Source organism: Oncorhynchus clarkii, chromosome 15 (genome assembly GCF_045791955.1).
Source record: "Oncorhynchus clarkii lewisi isolate Uvic-CL-2024 chromosome 15, UVic_Ocla_1.0, whole genome shotgun sequence".
Classification (NCBI taxonomy): Eukaryota; Metazoa; Chordata; class Actinopteri; order Salmoniformes; family Salmonidae; genus Oncorhynchus; species Oncorhynchus clarkii.
The window spans coordinates 39355767-39383655 of record NC_092161.1 but is presented as its reverse complement, the minus strand read 5'-3'; the positions used below and the strand labels follow the sequence as shown (position 1 = coordinate 39383655).

The 27889-nt window shown below is 42.6% G+C and overlaps 1 pseudogene; it reads left to right on the top strand.

Moving 5' to 3' along the window:
- Positions 1-27889, top strand: part of LOC139366846 (outer dynein arm-docking complex subunit 2-like) — a 75665-nt pseudogene that overhangs the window by 25971 nt on the left and 21805 nt on the right.

Genomic DNA, 27889 nt, shown 5'->3' with positions numbered 1-27889 from the left:
ATCAGAGACAATGACTAACACCTGCCTCTGATTGAGAACCATATCAGGCCAGACATAGAAATAGACAAACAAGACATCCAACATAGAATGCCCACCCAGTTCACGTCCTGACCAACACTAAAACAAGGAAAACACACACGAACGATGGTCAGAACGTGACAGTGTAACCATGGTTGAGGTTGTCCACCCTCTGCTGGTCAGTAGCGGAAATACAGGCCCCACGTTCTCTCAGGAGTACACTTTTCCTAACTACCTCATGTTCTCCTGCCCTGCAAAAGAGCCAGGGTCAGTCACTACCCTCACATTAACTTAATTTCTACGAGTGAATGATATTTCTAATGAATTAGGTGTTTCACAGCTTTGAACTGAGTTTTCAGCTCTGTTAACATGTTATAAAAACCTTTCTCAGAAAAAGGTTCTTAAGCACCAGAAACATTTTTTACTTTTGATTGGAAGCCTTAGACTAAAAGGCTAAATATAAATACAACACATATAAGTTTGAACAATTATTTTGGAAACTCAGAGAAATTAAGTGGCCTACTCCTCCACCAGACTAAGTAATTTCCACTATGAATGCTGTAACTTATGTCTAGAGAATGTTTTACAGAACATCTGTACATGTTTCCATACTTTTTAAGTGAAACAACTTTTTAGTGACACAAAATACCACAAAACATTTGGAAGCCTGACACAAACTGTATTATTTCGCTAGCTGCTACAAGGCCAGTCATATGCTCAACATTTTATTTTATAGAAGATCCTATGTCCAATATGAAGTAAGAGAGACCCACCAATCATTCTTTCCCTATTCGTTACCCATAATGGACTTGGCAGAAGGCTCTGTCTTTTTTCTTCTTAATCTGTACCCTACATAGCTAGTCTGCTCCAGAAACGGCAGAAGAGTAAAAATCACATGCACTCTCCAGGAAGCGGACACTGCCAAGCTGGTTGCTTCTATCTTACACCGACCGAGGTTGAGGAACACAGACACTAGAAACACAGACTGTGGCTTCATTCCATCTGTCATAGATCCAGCTCTGTTGGGGCACACACACATACTCATGCACACGCACACGCGAACGAACGAACACACGCACGCGCACACGCACACACACATGCCCATGTTATTACCTTGCTGTTTGGAAGAGTTGTATCAAGCAGTTATCAAGCAGTGAAGGTTTCTTTCAGATTTCAGGTTTTTGGTGGTAAGGAGGTCTGAACAATTACATTAATTTTGATCTCTTATTGTGTTTTATTGCGTAAATCAGTTGTTGATTCCATAATCTTATTGGATAGGTAGATAAAAAAAATTATACAATGGTCTTCCTCATTTACCTGAAGAATTACTATTGAGTTGCTGACTAATGATGATCATCCACCCTGTGTGTCTGGTGTGAATTCCATTGCGACCTTAACACGTAAATTCCCTCTGTGTGATGTCTGCTTCCCAGGGCACTTCTTAGTGCTTAGTGTGCTCTTGAGGAACCATAATTTACTCCAGGGGCGGGATACTACTTCGGCTGACCCTGTAAAACAACACATTTCACAGCATCTATCCAGTGTATGTGACAATAAAACATACAGTATGTACAATACCAGTCAAAAGCCTGGAGACACCTATTCATTCAAGGGTTTTTCTTTATTTTTACCATTTTCCACATTGTAGAATAATAGTGAAGACATCAAAACTATGAAACAACGCATATGGAATCATGTAGTTACCAAAAAAGTGTTAAACCAATCAAAATATATATTTTAGATTTCAGATTCTTCAAAGTAGCCACAGTTTTGCACACTCTTGGCATTCTCTCAACCAGCTTTACCTGGAATACTTTTCCAACAGTCTTGAAGGAGTTCCCACATATTCTGAGGACTTTGGCTGCTTTTCTTTCACTCTGCGGTCCAACTCATCCCTAACCATCTCAATTGAGTTGAGATTGGGTGATTGTGGATGCCAGTTCATCTGATGTAGCACTCCATCACTCTTGGTCAAAAAGCCCTTACACAGCCTGGAGGTGTGTTTTGGGTCATTGTCCTGTTGAAAAACAAATGATAAGAGCAAACCAGATGGGATGGCGTATCGCTTCTGAAGGCTGTGGTAGCCATGCTGAGTAAGTGTGCCTTGAATTCTAAATAAATCACAGACAGTGTCACCAGCAAAGCACCCCCACACCATCACATCTCCTCCTCCATGCTTCACAGTGGGAACCACACATGTGGAGATCACCCGTTCACCTACTCTGCGTCTCACAAAGACAAGGCGGTTGGAACCAAAAATCTCAAATTTGTACTCATCAGACCAAAGGTCAGATTTCCACCAGTCTAATTGCTTGTGTTTCTTGGCCCAAGCAAGTCTCTTATTGGTGCCCTTTAGTAGTGGTTTCTTTGCAGAAATTTGACCACGAAGGCCTGATTCACGCAGTCTCCTCTGAACAGTTGATGTTTCTTGAACTCTGTGAAGCATTTATTTGGGCTGCAATTTCTGAGGCTGGTAACGCTAATGAACTTATCCTCTGCAGCAGAGGTAACTCTGGGTCTTTCCTTCCTGTGGCGCCTTCATGAGAGCCAGTTTCATCATACCACTTGATGGTTGTTGCGACTGCACTTGAAGAAACTTTAAAAGTTCTTGAAATAATCCGCATTGACTGACCTTCATGTCTTAAAGTAATGGCGGACTTTCCTTTTTCTTTGCTTATTTGAGCTGTTCTTGCCATAATATGGACTTGGTCTTTTACCAAATAGGGCTATCATCTGTATACCATCCCTACCTTGTCACAACACAACTGATTGCCTCAAACACATTAATAAGAAGGAAAGAAATTCCACAAATTAACTTCTAACAAGGCATACCTATTAATTGAAATGCATTCCAGGTGACTATCTCATGAAGCTGGTTGAGAGAATACCAAGACTATGCACAGCTGTCATCAAGGCAAAGGGTGGCTACTTTGAAGAATACTTTTTTTAACACTTTTTGGTTACTAAATTATTCCATGTGTTATTTCATAGTTTGATGTCTTCACTATTATTCTACAATGTAGAAAATTGTAAAAAATAAAGAAAAACCCTTGAATGAGTAAGTGTGTCCAAACTTTTGACTGGTATTTTATATTTATATTTGTGCATAGTGCCTGTTGCACTTGCTCTGTTTGTAATGTATGTGTCTGGATTAAAGGACCATAATAAATGCTTGTTTTATATATTGGTAAGTGACTACATTTATCAGATCATGAGAGTTTATGAATCTCCTGCATTCTTTCCCTGCTTTGTAATGTGCGATATTTAAAGATATTTTTCCTCTGGATGTAATTTGTGAAGACATTTAGAAATTGCTATTGTTATTGCCAAATCCCGCTGGTAGCGAAATGTTTTCAGCAGTGGGTCCCTCATTGTTTTCAGCAGTGGGTCCCTCATTGTTTTCAGCAGTGGGTCCCTCAGTGTTTTCAGCAGTGGGTCCCTCAGTGTTTTCAGCAGTGGGTTTACGGAGCAGAACGGGTCATAAGAAAAAGGTGCTCATGTCACGTTCTGACCTTAGTTATTTTGTTATGTCTTTGTTTTAGTTTGGTCAGGATGTTCTTTTTTCTATGTTGTGGTTTTGTGTTTGGCCTGGTATGGTTCTCAATCAGAGGCAGGTGTCGTTCGTTCTCTCTGATTGAGAATCATACTTAGGTAGCCTTTTCCCACCTGTGTGGTGTGGGTGATTCTTTTCTGTTCAGTGTTTTGCGTCACTGTTCGTTTTGTCGTTTTATGGTTTTTGTTCAGTGTTCAGTATTCTTATTAAAACAATATGGACACTTACCAAGCTGCACATTGGTCCTCCTCTTCTTCCACCCACGACGAGCGTTACAGTTCACCTGGGTTTAAACTACTCTAAACAAAACACATATTAGCCTGACCTCTGCAGTAAACCTATGCAGTATTGTTGTCTGTGGTGAATCACAAAAGTCACATAAATACTGTATACAAATGTTGTCTCATCATGTTATGTAAACCCCAGTCATTAGTTGTGTTTACAGTTTTTTCCAATGTGTCTTTCATAATCTGTAGTGTTTAGATGCAGACAAAGGTTGCTTCCCAAATTGCATCCTATTCCTTTATTCCCCACATTCCCTATTCCCCACATAGGGCTCTGGTCAAAAGTAGTGTTCTATTTAAGGAATAGGGTGCAATTTGGGACGTAGTCAGACATATAGTGGTTGAGTTGTAGGCTGCCCCCTCTGGCTGCGCATCTGCCCCTATCATGCTAGCTGGAGGACAGTCCATCATAAAAGATTGTCAGATGTTGTCAATGTTTTAAAGAATGTCTACAATAGTTCCAGACGTAAGCTAACAAAAATAGAAGCATATTATGTTTTCTCTGTGGTATCAGTTCTAAACGTAGCGTTTTGTTTTTGAAAGGTATGATCCTAGCCCCACTGAATCCTTTGAAGAGTGAGAAGTGGTGGAGGAGAGAAAAAAGAAGCAGGAGATCCACTGCTGTTACGAGACCAATGGTTCACATTTAGGCCAACATCATAATATGGGGAACACATGTGCCCGTTATCCCACTCCCAACAGTGTGTCAGGCTACCTCTTTTTGTGGGGTGAACGATTTGATCAAACAACTGCTTCATATCACAGTCAACCCTGATACAGTACATTCTGCTATGACTGTACCCCCAAAACATGAACTGCATAGAACATACTATGTCATTTATAGTTAAAACATTTTCTAGATATTCCCTTTGAAGAACTCTTCTCTCTCACATTGATACGTTCATTACGTAAGGCTGAGATGTGCAACTAATAAAGTGTGCAACTAATAAAAGCAACTTGCTGTTTTTTCTAGGTTTATCTGTGGTTAATTTAAAACGAGAACAGGAAGAAAACGTTTTGAAAAAATTGAAAAAAATGAAACAATAAGATTCGAATTGTTCAATTACCAGGAGATTTTGACTTCAAGATGTCGTGTCACATTTTAAAATCATGTAACACATCCCGTATTGCATCAGCTTACTGCTGTATTTTCTACCTACTGTGTGGAATTTCTGTTTCTATCTGCCGTCAGATGCTTTTGTCTCATTCTGATCTAAACCATTTCACATTTCACAAAAGATACACTGCAACTTCAAGTTCCTCGGTTTCCAAATCACTAAGAACTTAAAATGGTCCACACACATGCGCACCGTCATGAAGAAGGCACGACAGCGCCTCTTCCCCCTCAGGAGGTTGAAAAAGTTTGGCATGGGCCCTCAGAAAGTTCTACAGCTGCACCATTGAGAGCATCTTGACTGGCTGCATCACTGCGTGGTATGGCAACTGCACTGCCCTCGATCGCATGGCGCTACAGAGAGTGGTGGGGACAGCCCCGTACATCACTGGGGCCCTGCCATCCAGGACCTCTATACCAGGTGGTGTGTAAGGAAGGCCTGGAAAATCGTCAAAGACTCCAGCCGCCCAAGCCATGGGCTGTTCTCTCTGCCCACATAGGAAGCAGTACCTGTGCATCAATTCTGACACCAACAGGCTCCTTAACAGCTTATCAGCTGTTATAGCTTAACAGCCAAGCTATAAGACTGCTAAATAGCTAACAAAATGGATACACAGACTGAGTTGACTCTTCATTTTTATGTACACTCTAAGCACTCTACAAACTGCTGCACACTGGCACTCCAACACACACGCATAACATGCACACACACGTATACTGACTCTAGTCACTCTACACACACGCATAACATGCACACACACGTATACTGACTCTAGTCACTCTACTCACATGCATAACATGCACACACACGTATACTGACTCTAGTCACTCTACACACACACATAACATGCACACACACGTATACTGACTCTAGTCACTCTACACACATGCATAACATGCACACACACGTATACTGACTCTAGTCACTCTACACACACACATAACATGCACACACACGTATACTGACTCTAGTCACTCTACACACATGCATAACATGCACACACACGTATACTGACTCTAGTCACTCTACACACACACATAACATGCACACACACGTATACTGACTCTAGTCACTCTACACACATGCATAACATGCACACACACGTATACTGACTCTAGTCACTCTACACACACACATAACATGCACACACACGTATACTGACTCTAGTCACTCTACACACATGCATAACATGCACACACACGTATACTGACTCTAGTCACTCTACACACACACATAACATGCACACACACGTATACTGACTCTAGTCACTCTACACACATGCATAACATGCACACACACGTATACTGACTCTAGTCACTCTACACACATGCATAACATGCACACACACGTATACTGACTCTAGTCACTCTACACACACACATAACATGCACACACACGTATACTGACTCTAGTCACTCTACACACATGCATAACATGCACACACACGTATACTGACTCTAGTCACTCTACACACATGCATAACATGCACACACACGTATACTGACTCTAGTCACTCTACACACACGCATAACATGCACACACACGTATACTGACTCTAGTCACTCTACACACACACATAACATGCACACACACGTATACTGACTCTAGTCACTCTACACACATGCATAACATGCACACACACGTATACTGACTCTAGTCACTCTACACACACGCATAACATGCACACACACGTATACTGACTCTAGTCACTCTACACACACGCATAACATGCACACACACGTATACTGACTCTAGTCACTCTACACACATGCATAACATGCACACACACGTATACTGACTCTAGTCACTCTACACACACGCATAACATGCACACACACGTATACTGACTCTAGTCACTCTACACACACACATAACATGCACACACACGTATACTGACTCTAGTCACTCTACACACACGCATAACATGCACACACACGTATACTGACTCTAGTCACTCTACACACACACATAACATGCACACACACGTATACTGACTCTAGTCACTCTACACACATGCATAACATGCACACACACGTATACTGACTCTAGTCACTCTACACACACGCATAACATGCACACACACGTATACTGACTCTAGTCACTCTACACACACACATAACATGCACACACACGTATACTGACTCTAGTCACTCTACACACATGCATAGCATGCACACACACGTATACTGACTCTAGTCACTCTACACACATGCATAACATGCACACACACGTATACTGACTCTAGTCACTCTACACACACGCATAACATGCACACACACGTATACTGACTCTAGTCACTCTACACACACACATAACATGCACACACACGTATACTGACTCTAGTCACTCTACACACATGCATAGCATGCACACACACGTATACTGACTCTAGTCACTCTACACACATGCATAACATGCACACACACGTATACTGACTCTAGTCACTCTACACACATGCATAACATGCACACACACGTATACTGACTCTAGTCACTCTACACACATGCATAACATGCACACACACGTATACTGACTCTAGTCACTCTACACACATGCATAACATGCACACACACGTATACTGACTCTAGTCACTCTACACACATGCATAACATGCACACACACGTATACTGACTCTAGTCACTCTACACACACGCACACTCACATTCAATCATCATTTACACTGCTGATGCTCTGTTCATCATACACCCTGTTGCCTAGTCATCTTGGCCCCTTACAAATATTGCAAATATTGGAACGGATCATGTATATACAGTATCTTCTTTTTTTTGTATTCTTCTTATTTCTTCTTTTTATTTCTCATTTGTTTATTGATTGATTACTGCATTGTTGGGTTTAGGGCTTGCAAGAAAAAAAAATCATCACTGTACTTGTGCACGTGACATTTCAAACTTGAAACTTGACTATGAAAACACAATACACTGCAACGAAAAAACACAATGCAGACTAAAAAGCCGAGAATGGCAGGAGAATGACCCCTAGTCACCGGTTTTACATTTTTACATTGTTTTGTATGTTGCACCTAAGAAGCAATAAACCGACATCTGCCCATATATTGAGGCACTTCTAGTGAAATCAAAGAAAATATTTTCTACCCACAAACCACTTGTTTGCTTAGTAGTAGTTACTAAGTAGCTAATTGGTTAGAAACAAGCCTTGAGTTATTGTGTGTGTGTATAGCAACTGTCAAAACAGAGTCTTTTGAAGTGCTTACTCATTATTATGTTCATCATTTCGATGCTCATTTTTCTCTTTAATCTCTAACTTAGGTCATTGTCTATGGTTGTCTGACAGCAGGCAGCTTAGTGGTCAGAGTGCCATTCTGTATCGGATAGTTTATCTCTACCAGTGTTCAGTGTCACAAAGCACCAAACTGTGGCAAACAACACTACCACACCAGGCATGGTTAAAGCCAGTGAGAGTCAGGAAAAAAAGACAGGGGGAGAAAAGTATGGCAGGAGGGGAGACACTGTGTTTTCCCTTTTCTAAATGTCTCTTTAATTCTTATTTTCTCTGTCTGCGGTTTCATTCATTCATTGGTGCCTTGTTTTCATTATTATTTCAGGGAGGCAACCAGACGGCCACTGTGATTGCTCTGTGCTCCATGAGGGACTTTCATTTAGCCCAGCAGACGTGCCAACTGGCCATCCGGGATGTAGGTGGCCTTGAAGTCCTCATTAACTTGCTGGATACAGAAGAAATCAAATGCAAAGTGAGTAGCCCTCCCAGTCCCTGCTCCCTGCCAAGCGGACCTGGTTGCTCGGCGGGGGGAACAGAGCTGTGCTGTGTGTGCCAGCCTAGTGTTTCAGATACAAAGAGTATACTGACTGTAGGCCTGAGCAGACAGGCCCGGTGCCTTTAAGGACACAGGATATCAATTCGACTCTAATAGACCTAATGAGATGCGTGGGTGCTTTTTTATACAGCATGCCTTTATATTGAAACTCTTCAGAAACTGTGGCACGTTTTGGGGGTTTACACAATTCTCTTTATTTGTGCTCCTGTTGACAGATGTACCTCATGTCGTTTCCATTGGCTTCACAGTTCTTCTTAATATAGGCCCCAAATATGTTTTCTTGATTGAAAGAGATATGCTTTGTTGACTCATCATCTGTGTGTTTGATTTAGATTTAGGTTCTCTGAAGATTCTGAAGGAGATCAGTCGTAGCAGTCAGATCCGCCGGGCTTTTGCTGACTCCCCAGACAATGACCTGAAATATCTGGCCGCAGACGCCATTGCCAACATGGCACAGTTCCGACGGGCCAGGAGGACAGTCAGACAGCACGGAGGAATCAAGAGACTGGTGAGTATGGTTGTAAAATACATACTGTACTGCAAAGCATAGCCTTGCACAAGGGAACATAATAATAATGCCATTTAGACGCTTTCATCCAAAGAGACTTGCACAACTGTCGGCATTGACAGGGACACATAAATATATATGTATGTGTGACCCATGCGGGAATTGAACCCACAGCCCTGCTGCTGTTGCCAGCAGCACGCTTTAACTAACCCACGACAGAGCCAATTTGGAATCACATACTGTACTGTAGCACAGCAAAGCACAAACTTGCACAACATAGGCCAACATGGCACAGCACTACACAGAATAACTCCCTCACTACAGAACAGCGCACATCACAGAATTACTCCTCCACTACACACCAACACACATCACAGAATTACTCCTCCACTACACACCAACACACATCACATAATTACTCCTCCACTACACACCAACACACATCACATAATTACTCCTCCACTACACACCAACACACATCACAGAATTACTCCTCCACTACACACCAACACACATCACAGAATTACTCCTCCACTACACACCAACACACATCACAGAATTACTCCTCCACTACACACCAACACACATCACAGAATTACTCCTCCACTACACACCAACACACATCACAGAATTACTCCTCCACTACACACCAACACACATCACAGAATTACTCCTCCACTACACACCAACACACATCACAGAATTACTCCTCCACTACACACCAACACACATCACAGAATTACTCCTCCACTACACACCAACAAACATCACAGAATTACTTCTCCACTACACACCAACACACATCACAGAATTACTCCTCCACTACACACCAACACACAGCACAGCCCAACCAAACTCCTCACAGTACTGGCTCTTCTAGCTCCCTCGAGTTTCCATACACTAAGTTCCCTGATAGTCCCCACCCTCCATTCCCCCTTTCCTTGGTCTCATGTGACAAACATCAAAGTCAGTCAGGGGGAAACAGATAGAATGTCCTTTGACATCCTCAGACCTGAGTTGATGTTTATTGACAGAGCGACCTGTGATTAAAGCCTGTGGGCCTTGTATATTTATGTAAATTACCAAATCGGATGTGCTCATTGCAGTCATTTGCAGAGGAGAGATTAACTTCACACTAAACAACAGACTGAGACCACCTTTACACTGCATAACATGTGTAATAGCTCTGCCTGCTCTGTGTCAGTGGCCGTGCAGGAACTATGGATTAACACAGCCCTGACACACAGGCTGACAGTCATAAAGGGGCACTCTGGCATTTCAATATCGTAACATCAACACGTAGACCTGCTGTTTTTCCACATGCTGAGTCTCTTTTTTTATTCTTTCAGACCCCACGGTAATAGGATTTGATTATGCACCTGACCATGGCCAACTATTTTGTTATTCTCGTTTAATACATTGCGTCAATGGAAACCACAGCTATCATTACAGCATCTCCTGTGGATTTCATATCCACTGAACAAATCTGACATTACTTTCGCAATGTCTGATATAAATTGTATTTGATACACACTGGATCATTGAGTGTGTGTGTGTGTGTGTGTGTGTGTGTGTGTGTGTGTGTGTGTGTGTGTGTGTGTGTGTGTGTGTGTGTGCGCGTGCGTGCGCGTGTGTGCGCGTGTGTGTGTGTGTCTGACTCTGTGTACGTGTTCCCAGGTGGAGTTACTAGACTGCGTGCCTGACTCGGTGGCCCTGACAAAGGAGCAGGAGAAAGGCGTGGAGGTGGCTCGCTGCAGGGCACTGGTCCTCTGGAGCTGCAGAAAGAGCACCAGGAACAAGGAGGCCATCCGCAAAGGCTGGGGGAATCCCTCATCTGGCCTGCCTGCTCAAGTCTCCCCATGAGAACACACTAATCCCTGTGGTGGGAACCCTGCCGGAGTGTGCCTCAGAGGTGAGGGGCTCTGGTCAACAGAAGTGGGAATAGGGTGCCATTTCAGGTGCACCCATGGTGTGGGAAGCATGTTCAGCAGATTAAGGCATGGAGTGCCACCCTGAAGAGAACCACTGTGTGATTCATCATTGGAACCCAAAACACTGTCTCTGATTCCCTACACTTTAATTTAAGTAATTTACGTTACAGAATTGCCATCCAGACTGAGGGCATGATCGAGGACTTTGTGAAAAACCTATGCCTCAGGTCCTATGCCTCACCCCCCCCCCCCATACCTATTCTCAGTGAAAAGGAACCCATTAACAAGCAAAAATGTACATTGATGCTGGGAATGTGAACAATGCATAAGCATTAGGGCAAAGAACTTCCAAAAATAGGTCCGTCATCGTTTTGAGATGTGTACTAATAGCCCCAAAAAGCTGTATATTTTGCCTGTCTTTCCCTGTCTCTGTTCGTGTGCGGAAGACAAGCGTACCCGTGACCTGGTACGTCAGTACGAGGGCCTGCCGTCCCTGGTGACTCTGCTGAGCCAGGCAGACAACAAGCAGCTCCTGGCCGCCACCACAGGGGCCATCTGGAAGTGCTCCATCAGCATGGAGAACGTGGCTAAGGAACGTTACGCCCCCTTATTCCTCCCTCCCCTTATTATTTCCCTTCATTATCACCCCAGCCCCACTCAGATTTGAGCCTAACCAGCACCAGAGTTAAACTGTGTGTTTGCTGGTTGTGATCCCATTTATTAAATATGATTTACTGTAGTGGGGTCTAGCCCTGACTTTGACAACCCCCCCCCACGCAGAAGTACAGAGATATTTGACTCAGCATTTATTGAATGGGTAGCCATAGGTGCTTGGAATACTTTGAAAATATGTTTGCTAGCGTAGTGAGCAAGTGTTTTCCGTGTTTTAGAGAGTTAAGTTGATAGTTTGGGCAGATGGGTCTACATTACGTTCCAATGGAAAGCCGACAGCAGTTGGGATGAGGGTCGAAGGGCTGCAATCACGTGTGGTGTTATTGCAGGACCTCTCATTTGTACATATTGCTGTCTCACATTTTTCACTCCCAAATGTTGTCACATCTCATCCTTTATGTTGTGTCTGGTCAAAGTGATTATTTGGGCAAAATGTAGTTCTGCCACGGATTCTATTATCTCTGATCTTTTACATTAATGTTTGCAGGAGGAGTGTGCTCTTTTTTACTGTTAACGAAAGATGAAGTAAAGTCTTGATTTTATAGACACCCAATAATGTGTTAGTCTGAAGCAGCTCTCCTCCAATTAGTATTGAGTATGGCCAAGCAGACTGAGAGAAAGCTGCCTTAAAAAAGTATTACTTCATAATGTAAGCTGACAGAATCTTAAAACATTTGTCATGTCACGAATGCCTACTTAGTTGTCATTTAGTTCTCTTCAACAGTGACACTTTCTGGAATCTTTCCTGGCTAGCTTTATTTTGCGTTTGATTTTTTTTAATGTTAGTCATTTCCCCTAAAAATAAATAACGGACAGAAATCGTGCCCTGACAGCTGTTGACGGTTGCTAAAAAAGAAAATGATTTAGCTGTATTTATTTTCTTACTCTGGGCTACTCGGGGGACATACAATACAAGCCATATGCATTCATTTATACCACGGTAACCTCTTAATAAATTCAAGGTTTATTTTCAGAAACGATGCCGACAAACTGATAAGGCTGTCTTTTTATATATTTAAAAAGTGTTTAAAAAAATATGTGATGAATTAAGATATGTGGAAATGTCTAGCTTTTGACTCAAAAACCCTGTAGGATTTAAAATTGCAGAGGGCCCAGTAGCACTCACACCGATCTCTCTCTAACTCATATTTCATAACTGACAGAATGATATCCTACATTTTAGAGTCTAAGTTAAGTCTTCCCAACTGGAAGCAGGTGCCTGTTGCCACATTCAATTAAACAACGATCCCATTACAGAAGTATGCCAATAACCCTCTCTTTTAAACTGGTGGCTATACACTGAGTGTACAAAACATTAGGAACAGCTTCTTAATATTGCGTTGCTCCCCCTTTTCCCATCAGAACAGCCTCAATTCGTCGGGGCATGGACTCTACAAGCCGTCGAAAGCGCTCACAGTGATGCTGGCCCATGTTGACTCCAATGCTTCACACATTTGTGTCAAATTGTCTGGATGTATTTTGAGTGGTGGATCATTCTTGATACACACAGGAAACTGTTGAGCATGAAAAACCTAACAGCATTGCAGTTCTTGACACACAGTAACCCGTGTGCCTGGCACATACCCCGTTCAAAGGCACTTAAAAATGTTGTCTTGCCCATTCACCCTCAGAATGGCACACATACACAATCTACGTCTCAATTGCCTCAAGACTTAAAAATCCTTCATTAACCTGTCTCCTCCCCTTCATCTACACTGATTGAAGTGTATTCAACAGGGGACATCAATAAGGGATCATAGCTTTCACCTGGATTCACCTGGTCAGTCTGTGTCATGGAAAGAGCATGTGCAGATTACTATCTCTGGTGCCAAGTTCATGATGGACAACTGGACCAGTGGTTGTTGTCATAAACAAACGTGTATGTTCTGTTTGCATAGAAAGAGGAGTGTTGGCTGGCAACATATACATGTAAAGACTAAAGAATTTATACAGTATGGGTTTTCAGGGAACAAAGTGAACCTTTCAGACTGCCTTTCAGTCCTTTGGCTACTAAACAAGCCTTCATATTCAGTCCAGTTCTGCTGCATTAAAAAAATGGCAGAGATTGGGAGCCCTTCAGAGTCCAGCCTGGCAAGGCGATAAAACAAGTTAACTGCACTGGCAATGAGTAATGTGGCACCTCCGTGCACTTGCTCCCATTACAGGCTGCTTGCCGCAGCGTAATTACTCATAACACTGTTGCTATGCAAAAAGGGCCATAATAATAATAATAGCAATGATTAGAATGATACCAATAATCGCATACAAAACCACAATTGGGTGACACTTCATTAGCAAACATCAAACCCCTCAGAAGGGTGCCCTCACACTCATTAAGTGGGGATGTGATAAATAGCTAAGGAATCCAGTCAGTGAGAGTGAGAGATTTAACAGTTACTTTCCTGTGTAGCGTTTGTGTTTAGTTTAGTTTTTGGGACGGCTCAAGGGGTTGGGTGTGAACAAAGGTAGAAATGTGGCGGTGGGTTGTCCAGGCAGGCAGGGAAGAGAGGAAACCAGCGTGATGCAGAGTATAGCACTGAGTGTTTTAATACACACTTACATCTGCGAGTGGATCTGAGTTTTTTTTTTACTCTCTCAGGATTATTTGAATAACATATAAAAATGTCAAGGTCAGACGCAGGCTTGGAATAAAATGACCAAGCCATTACTGTCAAGCAAGAAAGGCTGCACACGGTAATAGAGAGTTTCAGGGAGAGTTGTTCAGGGCATGTGTTCATTTCAGAAGCAATCATGGGCCGAGTGGTGTTTTGAGGCAAAAATCGTTTTGGAATATGGTTGACCATTTTTTGTATTCACAAGTAGTACATGAACAACTTAAACAAGCCCTTGTGGCCAATAGCATGGCCTGGCTGTATGGTACAGGAGGGCCCTAAAGGTTACCTCCCAAATGACACCATATTCCCTATGTAGTGCACTACTTTTGACCAGGGCCCATAGTGCTCTGGTCAAAAATAATGGACTAAATAAGGAATAAGGTGCCATTTTGGATGTGGGCCTGAGATGTGGGTAGGGAGACCAGAAATCCAGAAGAAGCAGCATCTGTTAGCTATTTTCCTGATTAATGATGCATCAAAAGGAGAGATGATTGACGGTTAAAAATATAATTACCTTCATAATTTAAGTGTGTTTGTTTTAAAGCTTTACATCGTCTAGATGTCCAGAGATTAACATTTTCATAAGGCCTGCAATATGGAGGGAGACTAGACCTATAGCCTATGTGTATGAAATGCCTTCATAAAAAAGTCCTTTCAATCTTTCCGTCTCGCACTAGGAATGTTTTGGACCGTTGTTTCGTGCAGATTCAAAAGCAGGTTTATAGGTGCATTGATATGTGTCCGCTTCTAACTATATATACTTTGGTGTTATGGACACACACAAACGCTTTGTAAAACTAAGCTCTGTAACAAAAGAGCAAGGGAATAACTTTGCAATGGAAAGTGCTCCTTGCCAAAACTCATTTGTATTTGCCAACACAATAATGTTTGAGGTCAAGATTGTGTGGTTCAGATACAATTACTGACTATCCATCCAGTCCTCCTTCTCTTACCTCTGTTCCAGAGTCTGTGATGAACAGACCATAATTACGTATCGTAATGATACTTCTTTCTTGCCTCACATTTCTATCTACAGAAAATTGCTCACCGGAGCCCAAGGCCTATTCAGGCCTTCATTTTGAAGTGAGTACAATTTTCTGTTCTACATTAAGCATTAGAATGTATCCATCTGAAAGTCTCCCAGTCCCTTTATGATCCCCATTGAGCGTCTTGGAGGGTCTCTTCCTTTCCCGTGGTCCTTGAAATGACTTCTTAAAAACTAACTGGCTGTGGTATAAAAGGGCAGGCAGGCAGCATTCAAGTTCTTTGCACCACGAATTTGAATGAATGTGTTACTGTAACAGATCTCTTTACAAAAAGAGATGGAGCAAAACAATCAATCATAAAGCTGCTACACAGAAGCCTCTCTGTGGTTCCTGTGTCTTTTGACAAGCGTTAATAATGCTTCCACTTGTGTGGAGCCCTCTGTTTGTATGAGGGGCTGATTTGGGAAGCTTTGTGTTATGTTCCTTTTGCCATCGTAATTACGCAAGCTGGGATCTGTTTAACAAAAATAGACATGACTCGCAATCCATTTATCAAACGTTACGTGTGCAATTACAAGGTAATTCTACTGTATGAGTGACCTGCAGATAACACTTCAGTGGTGGCCATAGGAATAACATTGTTTTTCTACGTTAAATCAGTCAAAGTTAGCTTTGGCAGCCGCTCCGTTCATTACTGTTTTACTTGCACAGAATATATTTGGGTGGATCGGGACCAAAACCAAATGACCTTGGACACTTTCTACAGTACCCCAGGGGTATGCGCAATGCTGTCGGGGGTACTCCAAATTAAAATGTGATTCACAAAAATCCAACATGGCTAAACATTTGTGTGAGGTTTTCTCTTCGTCTGAGTAGCCTCGTTTCACTGCCAAAAATACAATTCAAATTAGTATTCAGCGAAATAACAACACAATGTCAAATACAGGTAGCCTAATCAAATAATTGACATCCAATCACATTAACCGTTACTCTCTTGTGGGAATTCCACTAACGGTCTGTATGTAGCCAAACGTAGCTGCTGCTCATATTGGTATCTGTACTGATGGCGCAAAAGCTATGACAGGGAGACATAGTGGAGTGAGTGCGAGTGCAAGCGGTTGCTCCCAACGCCACTTGTGTACACTGCAGCATCCACCAAGAGGCTCTTGCTGCCAAGGGAATGAAAGACGTTTTGTACACTACAGTGAAAATGGTTAACTTTGTCAATGCAAGGCCCCTGAACTCTCGTGTATTTTCTGCACTATGCAATGATATGGGCAGCAACCATGTAATGCTTTTACAACATACAACATGTGCTGGTTATCAATGGGGAAAGTATTGACACGTTTTTGTTAAATTGAGAGACGAGCTTAAAGTTGTTTTTACAGACCATAATTTTCACTTGTCTGACTGCTTGCATCTGGGTGATGCTTTTTCTCTGAATCTAGGATTACAGGGACTCTCTGCAACTATTTTCAATGTGCGGGACAAAATTGTTTAAGAAGTTGGAGCTCTTCTCTGTCTGCATTAACAAGGACAACACACAGGTCTTTACATCATTGTTAGATTTTTTTTGTGTGCAAACTCAAGCTTATGGACAATGTTAAATGTGATATAGTGAAGCACCTGAGTGAGTTGGGTGCGCAATTACGCAGGTACTTCCCCGAAATGGACGACACAAACAACTGGATTTGTTATCCCTTTCTGCCCTGACTCCAGTCCACTTACCGATATCTGGACAAACGAGCCTCATCAAAATTGCAACAAGCGGTTCTGTGAAAATTTAATTTAATCAGAAGCCACTGACAGATTTCTGGATTGGGCTGCACTCAGAGTATCCTGCCTTGGCAAATCGTGCTGTTAAGACACTGATGCCCTTTGTAACCACGTACCTATGTGAGAGTGGATTCTCTGCCCTCACGAGCATGAAAACTAAATACAGGCACAGACTGTGTGTGGAAAATGATTTAAGACTGAGACTCTCTCCAATACAATCCAACATTGCAGCGTTATGTGCGTCCTTTCAAGCACACTCTTCTCATTAACCTGTGGCGAGTTATTCATGTTCATTCATTTTTGATGAACAAATAAGGTTTTATATGTAAGATTGTTAAAAAAAGAGCAAAATTATTGATTGTTATTATTTGTGCCCTGGTCCTATAAAAGCTCTTTGTCATTTCCCACAAGCCGGGTTGTGACAAAAACTCACACTCATTCTTATGTTTACAAACTTGTTATGGCTGGGGGCAGTATTGAGTAGCTTGGATGAATAAGGTGCCCAGAGTAAACTGTCTGCTACTCAGGCCCAGTTGCTAATATATGCATATTATTATTTGGATAGAAAACACTCTAAAGTTTCTAAAACTGTTTGAATGATGTCTGTGAGTATAACAGAACTCATTTGGCAGGCAAAAACCTGAGAAAAAAATCCAACCAGGAGGTGGGAAATCTGAGGTTTGTAGTTTTTCAACTCATTCCCTATCGAATGCACAGTGTCTATGGGGTCAAATTGCTTCCACTGGGTGTCAACAGTCTTTAGAACCTTGTTTGATGCTTCTACTGTGAAGTGGGGGCGAATGAGAGGGGAATGAGTCGGAGGTCAGCCAGAGAGCCACGAGCTGGCCACGAGCGTTCACGTGAGAGTTAGCTTGAATCCCATTGCATTTCTGAAGACAAAGGAATTCTCCGGTTGGAATATTATTGAAGATTTATGTTAAAAACATCCTAAAGATTGATTCTATACATCATTTGACATGTTTCTACGGACAGTAACGGAACTTTTGGACTTTTCGTCTGCACCTAGTGATCGCACGTCATTAATTTGGAATACTGGGCTAAACGCGCGAACAAAAAGGAGGTATTTAGACATAAAGGATGGACACTATCGAAACAAAACAAACATTTATTGTGGAACTTGAATTCCTGGGAGTGCATTCTGATGAAGATCATCATAGGTAAGTGAATATTCATAATGCTATTTCTGACTTCTGTTGACTACACAACATGGCGGATATATGTTTGGGTTGTTTTGGTCTCTGAGCGCTGTACTCAGATTATAGCATGGTGTGCTTTTTCGGTAAAGCTTTTTTGAAATCTGACACACCGTGCATAATAGTTGTACCTTTTATCAATGTTTATTATGAGTATTTCTGTAAATTGATGTGGCTCTCTGCAAAATCACCGGATGTTTTGGAACTACTGAACGTAACGCGCCAATGTAAACTGAGGTTTTTTACATAAATAGGAACTTTATCGAACAAAACATACATGTATTGTGTAACATGAAGTCCTATGAGTGTCATCTGATGAAGATCATCAAAGGTTAGTGATTAATTTGATCTATATTTCTGCTTTTTGTGACTCGTCTCTTTGGCTGGAAAAATGGCTGTGTTTTTCTGTGACTTGGCTCTGACCTAAAATGATTATTTTGGTTTGCTTTCGTCGTAAAAGGCTTTTTGAAATCGGACACTGTGGTGGGATTAACAAGAAGTGTATCTTTAAAATGGTGTAAAATGCTTGTATGTTTGAGTAATTTTAATTATGGGATTTCTGTTGTTTTGAATTTGGCGCCCTGCACTTTCACTGGCTGTTGTCATATCGATCCTGTTAGCGGGATCTCAGCCCAAAGAGGTTAATAAATGTATCGTATGTATCGTGTGTGGCAGGCTTACAATTATGGCAAAACACAACATTTGAGATTGCGCTGACCCAGGTGCTAGAGGGGGTACACAGCTGGAGGTTGAATGTTTGAAGGGGTATGGGACTATAAAAAGTTTGGGAACCATTGATCAACAGGATATTGATTATGATTGAGAATTAAGTGACTCAAATATTTAAAATGTCTATCACTGTCCTATTCTTCAAGCCCATACACGTATGTCCAAAGCAGCATATAACATATGCTATATAAAGATTAAAGTGAATGGTTGACTTGAGTGATTGATTGACCCTGGTGCTATGCCTTCCCTCAGGTTCCAGGAGTACAAGGCCCAGAAACCTGCCAACAGGGCCACCATCAGGAAATGTGGAGGCATCCAGCCCCTGGTCAACCTGCTGACCCGGAACCAGGCTCTGCTGGTCAATGTCACCAAGGCTGTGGGGGCCTGCGCCACAGAGCCAGAGAACATGGCGTAAGTCATAGAGATGTATCATATATTCAATTATGTGGTGTAAATCACCCACCCAGTTCAGATGACCAACAGTGGTGGTAAGCACCTTGTTTTTAATGCACTGCAATGTCATTGCAAGCTCTTCAAAATGTGTCATAACCTCTGTTATTAGCGGCCATTCAGCATCATAATTGGTTCTAATAATGTTGTTGACAGACAGTGTTATGACACAACTTGGCATGTGTCCTAATGATAATGTAAGGCTATGATCTTAATCATTCATCTTTACCAGGTAGGTTTCATGTTTCATGTTCTTTTTCAGCTGAGTGACACTTTTAAAAAGCCTTGTTTATTGACCCTGCTGTGATAAATATGGTTGTGGTGGCGCGTCCCACAGTTTTACTGTACTTCTGTGGTCATTCATGGTGCTAGGCTGGTCAGGGTAGCATACCTTCAGCCATCCAAGCCCTCAGGGCTGTAAAAACAAACACTGAACACGTTCAGTCCAGTCCTGCTTCTAGACTACAGTATGTGCTCATTTGGTTTCAATGCTCCCAAATGCTGCAAACAGTACAGTATACAGTCCCATCTGAATTTCATTGCTTTTACAAGGCTGTTACAGACGGCAAGACCCTTACTTAATTAACACTGGACGCAAATAAATGACTTATTCATTTTGTTAGGCAAGCCATTAACGCCATTGTCAGGAAAAAGTAATATGGTTATGATAAGCAGAACCACAGTGGTGCAATAAAAAGTGCAGAACGTGGTTGTGAAGAAATAAGGCCATTCAGCAATTAGGCTACCTAGCCTAATTTCTCGAAGACATTCAACACACAGCCCAGGCAGAATGTTACATCAGAACCCATTCATTCAGGTCCATGTTTTCACATGGAATGTATATTTAGGCCTTGTCATTTTGCATTCACATTTAGTTGAAAGTCATTATTTCCATAAGTGCTTTTTGTATGTCTTGTGGCAGTGACTTATTTTGAGGACCTGTGTGTACAGTAGTTCGCTTGAGCAATTAACATAGCTCACATTTGATTGTTTCCTGCTCCAGACCACGTATGGTCAGAGCTGGTTCTCAGATTAAGGGCCAGGGCCTGCTATTGTCTCAATGATTTACTGGACTACAGGGTCCAGTATGTCTGTTTGTCTGTGGTCCAAAGTCTGGTGCTCCAAATTCAGGCGCAAACTCCATGTCAGTTAACTTGGCTTTGTTTGGCTTTGTTTTCCTGGTGCAGGATCACATGGCCAGGAAAATACGTTGTTCCCTTACAAAAAAATGAACACAAATAGCTTTTTTTCATGTGAGATAGCTGTTTTCACATGTTGAGCTTAAATTTCACGTTGAAATCATATTTTCACATTTATTTGATTTAGAGTTCACATGTTAACACCACCTTTTCACATGTGAGAAGAAAAGCGTGCTTTCACCTCACATGAATTGCAGTTGCGAAAATTGGATTTGCAGTGTGAAAATGCACATGTGAAAGTGTAGTTGACATGAGTCGGACGTGTTTGTTGGTTGAATGGTCATGATGTTGGCTTCTCCTGTGGGAGCCCCAGGTTCTAATCCTGCCAGTTTCCAAAGCACACATGTGCTAGTCAGTTGTCCAACTGAATGTATTCAACTGAAATATGAATCAGAGAGGTGCGGGGGGCTTCCTTAATCGACATCTTCGGCGCCTGGGGAACAGTGAGGTAACTGCCTTGCTCAGGGGCAGAATTACAGATTTTTACCTTGTCAGCTCGGGGATTTGATCCAGCAAGCTTTCGGTTACTGGCCCAATGCTCTAACCACTAGGCTACCTGCCGGAAGGTATGCTATCCTAATATCACCTGTGAAATGTTGGGAAACCACATGACTGAGTTTATGTGAAAAAATAACATATGTGAAATTTGATATGTGTCCGAAAGCCATGTCTGACTTACGCATGTTTTTTCATGTTCTTTTCATGTTCTTTTCAGAACGTGATTTTTAAATTTTTTGGTTGTTGGAAGGGTTACTATTGTAACGCTCACTATTGAAACGCTCGTCGGAAGAAGTGGACCAAGATGCAGTGTGGTAAGTGTTCATACTTTATTTCAACTGAACACTAAACAAAACAACAAAAGGACCAACGAACGTCACGTTCTGAATGCTTTAAAAAAAAAAAAACATCCCACAACCTAAGGTGGCAAAGCCAAAGGCTGCCTAAGTATGATTCCCAATCAGCGACAACGATAGACAGCTGTCCCTGATTGAGAACCATAACCGGCCAAAACATAGAAACACAAAACGTAGAAATAAAGAACATAGAATGCCCACCCAAATCACACCCTGACCAAACCAAAATAGAGACATAAAAAGCTCTCTACGTTCAGGACGTGACAACTATTCAAAACAAACTTATCGATAAGACTACCTATATATATATATATATTTAAATAACTTTAACTAACTAATTATTTTATTTGCTTATTTTTATTCTATTGCACTGTATAGGTTCATGAAATCATAGACAAAATAAATATTCAAATACAGGAAAATATCACATTACAATCCCTCCTAGTACTTTCTGTAACTTACAAGAAAGAGCACACGTTGTGCAAATGCCTTGAGACTTTGTGGTCTCCCCGTTTCCATCCCTCATCCAAACTGTCAGTTGTCTCCTTCATGCTAACGTGTTTCATACCTGCTCTTCTGAGGACAGTACTTTTCTGGCACTTGATATGAAGTTTAGTTTGTTGTTGGGCTTGATTTAGGAGGCCCTACGGACTTGAATCTTATGTTATGATCCCCCAGACTGATTTATGTGCAAACGGAAGACAGATGGCGCAGGGGACTTCTTCTGATGAGTGCTCGCTCGTTTGCAGTCACGGAGATACCGTGATTAGGGAGTGTTTAATTAATTATGACAGCATTCAATGTCGGCCCTTGTTGTTGGAAGCACACATGGGAAACACGTTACATGTTATTTATATCAGACAACGGGCACATTGTGGTGTAATTCTTTGGGTTCCCAGACCCTGACTACAGCCTTAACTACAGTCATGTACGCAGCATGAAATATGGCTTATGCTTAAGTAAACTTCAACTCAGACGCAATGAAATATAGAGAGACCTGTCTACTGGCTATGTTTGATTTGGAAAGAAGTACCCCTGAACTACCCACCGTACAGCATAATGTTGTTTTGGTTCTATAAATAAATATCTGTATGGACTTCACTCACTATACATGAATCTACACCAGTTAACCTTTGGCCTAACATCACGTAGGTGGTCAGTGATTTCTCATGGAGATTCACTTTACAAGACAGACAAAGAGCAGGTTTTTAGAGCTGTGGTGGAAACCGAATTGGACTGGTGAAGGTTGGTTTGTGATTGAAAACCCATTCAGCTAAATGTCTGATACCTTTGATCCTGCCCTGTGATGGGTTTTCAGGGCCTGGACCTGGACAAACTGCTACTGTATGGCACAGACCAGCCCAGACAGTTCTGAGAAAGAGAAGCTCTCAAATGCTCCTCTTAACTATGAAAGTATGGTGTAGATCACACTGACTGTGCCCGCTGTAATATCAATCTATCTCCTTTCTCTTCCTCTTCTCTCTCTCTCCCTCTTCCTTTCTCTCCTCTCTCTTTCTGATTTTGTCTCTCTCTCACTCTCTTTCTCTTCTCTCTCTCACTTTCTCTCTCTCTCTCCCTCTCTCTGTGTCTCTCTCTCCCTTTTCTCCCTTCCCTCTCTCTCTCTATTTTCTCTCAGTCTTCTCCTTTTTCTCTTCCTCAACAGGATCCTTGACCGTCTGGATGGAGTGCGCCTGCTTTGGTCCTTCTTGAAAAACCCAAATCCAGATGTCCAGGCCAGTGGTGCATGGGGTATTTGTCCAAGCATTGAAAATGCAAATGTACAGTACCAAACTTTTTGTTTTCACTCACAGTAGCACTACATTTGTTTTTAATTATAATGACAATTCTGCTTTGGAGAGATTGGAAACCCAAATTGGTCTACACGGACAAGTTCTGGCCTGGTTTAGATCTTAGCTGTCGGAAATATATCAGTTTGTCTCTGTGAATGGTTTGTCCTCTGACAAATCAACTGTAAATTGCGGTGTTCCTCAAGGTTCCGTTTTAGGACCACTATTGTTTTCACTATATATTTTACCTCTTGGGGATGTCATTCGAAAACATAATGTTAACTTTCACTGCTATGCGGATGACACACAGCTGTACATTTCAATGAAACATGGTGAAGCCCCAAAATTGCCCTTGCTAGAAGCAAGTGTTTCAGACATAAGGAAGTGGATGGCTGCAAACTTTCTACTTTTAAATTCGGACAAAAAAGAGATGCTTGTTCTAGGTCCCAAGAAACAAAGAGATCTTCTGTTGAATCTGACAATTAATCTTAATGGTTGTACAGTCGTCTCAAATAAAACTGTGAAGGACCTCGGCGTTACTCTGGATCCTGATCTCTCTTTTGAAGAACATATCAAGACCATTTCAAGGACAGCTTTTTTCCATCTACGTAACATTGCAAAAATCTGAAACGTTCTGTCCAAAAATTATGCAGAAAAATTAATCCATGCTTTTGTCACTTCTAGGTTAGACTACTGCAATGCTCTCCTTTCCGGCTACCTGGATAAAGCACTAAATAAACTTCAGTTAGTGCTAAATACGGCTCCTGACTAGAACCAACAAATTTGATCATATTACTCCAGTGCTAGCCTCCCTACACTGGCTTCCTGTCAAAGCAAGGGCTGATTTCAAGGTTTTACTGCTAACATACAAAGCATTACATGGGCTTGCTCCTACCTATCTCTCTGATTTGGTCCTGCCGTACATACCTACACGTACGCTATGGTCACAAGACGCAGGCCTCCTAATTGTCCCTACAATTTCTAAGCAAACAGCTGGAGGCAGGGCTTTCTCCTATAGAGCTCCATTTTTATGGTACGGTCTGCCTACCCATGTCAGAGACGCAAACTCGGTCTCAACCTTTAAGTCTTTACTGAAGACTCATCTCTTCAGTGGGTCATATGATTGAGTGTAGTCTGGCCCAGGAGTGGGAAGGTGAACGGAAAGGCTCTGGAGCAACGAACCGCCCTTGCTGTCTCTGCCTGGCCGGTTCCCCTCTTTCCACTGGGATTCTCTGCCTCTAACCCTATTACAGGGGCTGAGTCACTGGCTTACTGGGGCTCTCTCATGCCGTCCCTGGAAGGGGTGCGTCACCTGAGTAGGTTGATTCACTGATGTGGTCATTCTGTCTGGGTTGGCGCCCCCCCTTGGGTTGTGCCATGGCGGAGATCTTTGTGGGCTATACTCAGCCTTGTCTCAGGATGGTAAGTTGGTGGTTGAAGAAGATATCCCTCTAGTGGTGTGGGGGCTGTGCTTTGGCAAAGTGGGTGGGGTTATATCCTTCCTGTTTGGCCCTGTCCGGGGGTGTCCTCGGATGGGGCCACAGTGTCTCTAGACCCCTCCTGTCTCAGCCTCCAGTATTTATGCTGCAGTAGTTTATGTGTCGGGGGGCTAGGGTCAGATTGTTATATCTGGAGTACTTCTCCTGTCCTATTCGGTGTCCTGTGTGAATTTAATTGTGCTTTCTCAAATTCTCTCTTTCTCTCTTTCTTTCTCTCTCTCGGAGGACCTGAGCCCTAGGACCATGCCCCATGACTACCTGACATGATGACTCCTTGCTGTCCCCAGTCCACCTGGCCGTGCTGCTGCTCCAGTTTCAACTGTTCTGCCTTATTATTATTCGACCATGCTGGTCATTTATGAACATTTGAACATCTTGGCCGTGTTCTGTTATAATCTCCACCCGGCACAGCCAGAAGAGGACTGGCCACCCCACATAGCCTGGTTCCTCTCTAGGTTTCTTCCTAGGTTTTGGCCTTTGTAGGTAGTTTTTCCTAGCCACCGTGCTTCTACACCTGCATTGCTTGCTGTTTGTGGTTTTAGGCTGGGTTTCTGTACAGCACTTTGAGATATCAGCTGATGTACGAAGGGCTATATAAAATCATTTGATTTGATTTTATTTTATTTGCTCAACAACAAATTTGTCTTTGCCATAAAAGTTGTTGTTATATTGCAAGTTGATCAGTGTTGTAATATTTTATCATGTTTATCGTGTTTGGATCCCTCTCTCTGTCACTGTTCAGCCTGTTATATCATCATGTCTGCCTCCTCAAGGCTTTCTGTCCTTAAAGATGCACTATGCAGAAATCTCTCCGCCATTTCCTGGTTGCAAAAATTCTAGTTTGCCTATTTTGGAGTTTATGTGACTGAACAAGCAAGTATAGTGTAGAGAATCATTGTACCATCTAAACCGCTGTAAAATATATTTTCCATAACCACAAATATTGTATTTTCAGCTGTTTCAAGCTGGTGTACAAAATCGAATGTAAAAGACTCAAAAGCGAAACTTAAAAACCGGGAAGCATAGAAATATCACAGATAGAACAGATCTTCCGCTTCTTAGACTGGCTTTCAATGAGAATGAAGTTACATATTGCAGCTTTAAAGTCAATCTGGTGTTGGGAGGTTGTAGCAGGGGCAGTGCTGTGTCACTATAGGCAGGCAGGCAGGCAGGCAGGCAGGCAGGCAGGCAGGCAGGCAGGCAGGCAGGCAGGCAGGCAGGCAGGCAGGCAGGCAGGCAGGCAGGCAGGCAGGCAGGCAGGGACTTGGAGGAGTAATATCCTGTGGCATGTTCTGATTCCTCTGTTGAAAATCCTCTCTCAACATGCTCTGAGTTACAGTGTCACACAACCAGCAGCAGTTTCTTCTTACACAACAAGCAGGGTGCCAGGCAGGCCGTGTCTCCTGTGACCCCATGCTGCATATCCAATCTAGGCTGCTGAACATACTTCTAATGTACAGTCCTCACAACATTAGGTCCGACTGTATAGCATGCAATATACACTCTGCATTCCAAATTGCACCCTGTTCCCTATATAGTGCACTTATTTTGACCAGTAGTGCACTATGTAGGAAACAGGGTGCCATATGGGACCTACCCGCCCACAGTCTATTGCATTCATATAGAACTGGCTCAGAAGTGTCGCAAAAATGATATATGGCAACCATATGGAAGAGGAGGACCGGCCGCAGCTCAACTCACTATTTGAACGCTAACAAAGTTTGACAATGTTTGTCTGGACTCTACAGTGCCAATTTTTGTAGGAATACATGAACATGCTCTTTGGTTGATTTCTGAGACAGGGTCAATGACAAGAGCTAAACAGTGCAGGGTTTTGCCCGTCGAGGAGAGCGAGGGGAATTCGACACTGCTTGGTGTAGTAGTAGTTATTTAGATAAAACCCCCATGTGGTTTTAGTTAGCAATTCCACAATGGATTTTGAGAGAATCACGGTGTAAATGCAGCTGTTGGATGCTTCAGTCCAGTCCATACCTCTACTCGCCCTCAGACACATTTAGACACATAGAGGATTCAGGAACAGTACGCCCCATTACTGGCCTGCCTGGCTTGCCTGGCCAGCTCTCTGCTGTGAGTAAAGCCCCATCAACCATTGCATGCAGGCAGTCAGCTGGGGCTTTGCAGTGAATCAATCAATTAGCTTTGTTCCCTCAATCAAGGATGTAACCTGCCTTGCTGCTCATGTAATGAAGGGCATCATTAATTTGCCAGGACACGGGCAACTTGCAGTGAATGGTGTATTTTTGATTTGACATAGTAGCCTACCGTATAGCAGCATATGGAAGTAGGAGCCTGATTGCTTGCTGGAGAGGGTCAGGGCAAACTACTCTGCTGTGCCACTTGGGAAGTGCTGTGCCACTTCCTTCCCTCTCCCTCGGGTCTAGGCTACATCACGCACACCGACCAGATAATGTGTATTCTATCTAATTTTATCTTTGGGGAAAGGGACAGCAGGATTACATGGGCCTTACATGTGTAGCTTCATAATGGTGCGGTTTTCAGGGATCAGGGGTTCTGTCCAGGCCATGAAAGGGATCCTCACTAGTCTTTCACAGCTGGTGGCTTGAGAAGCACTTCCCCTGTTGCTGGTGAGTCGTGGCATCATCAGTATTCCTGAGGAAATGCTTCCTGTGCTGTGTGTTGTTGGGGCAGATTGGAGCGGAGGGGTGGTCAGCTCCTGGCCCTGGTTCTGGCCCGGCACACACTGCTCGTCTTCTGGCACCACATCTGAGGGGAGTGGAGAGAGAAACACCACCATGTCCTGTCCAGCTCTCTGAGCCCTGGTCTGTCAGAGCTAGAAGGCTCCATTCAAAACTCCTCAATGTTTGCAATCCTGTCCTATGTAAGAATGCTGTTCATCGACTACA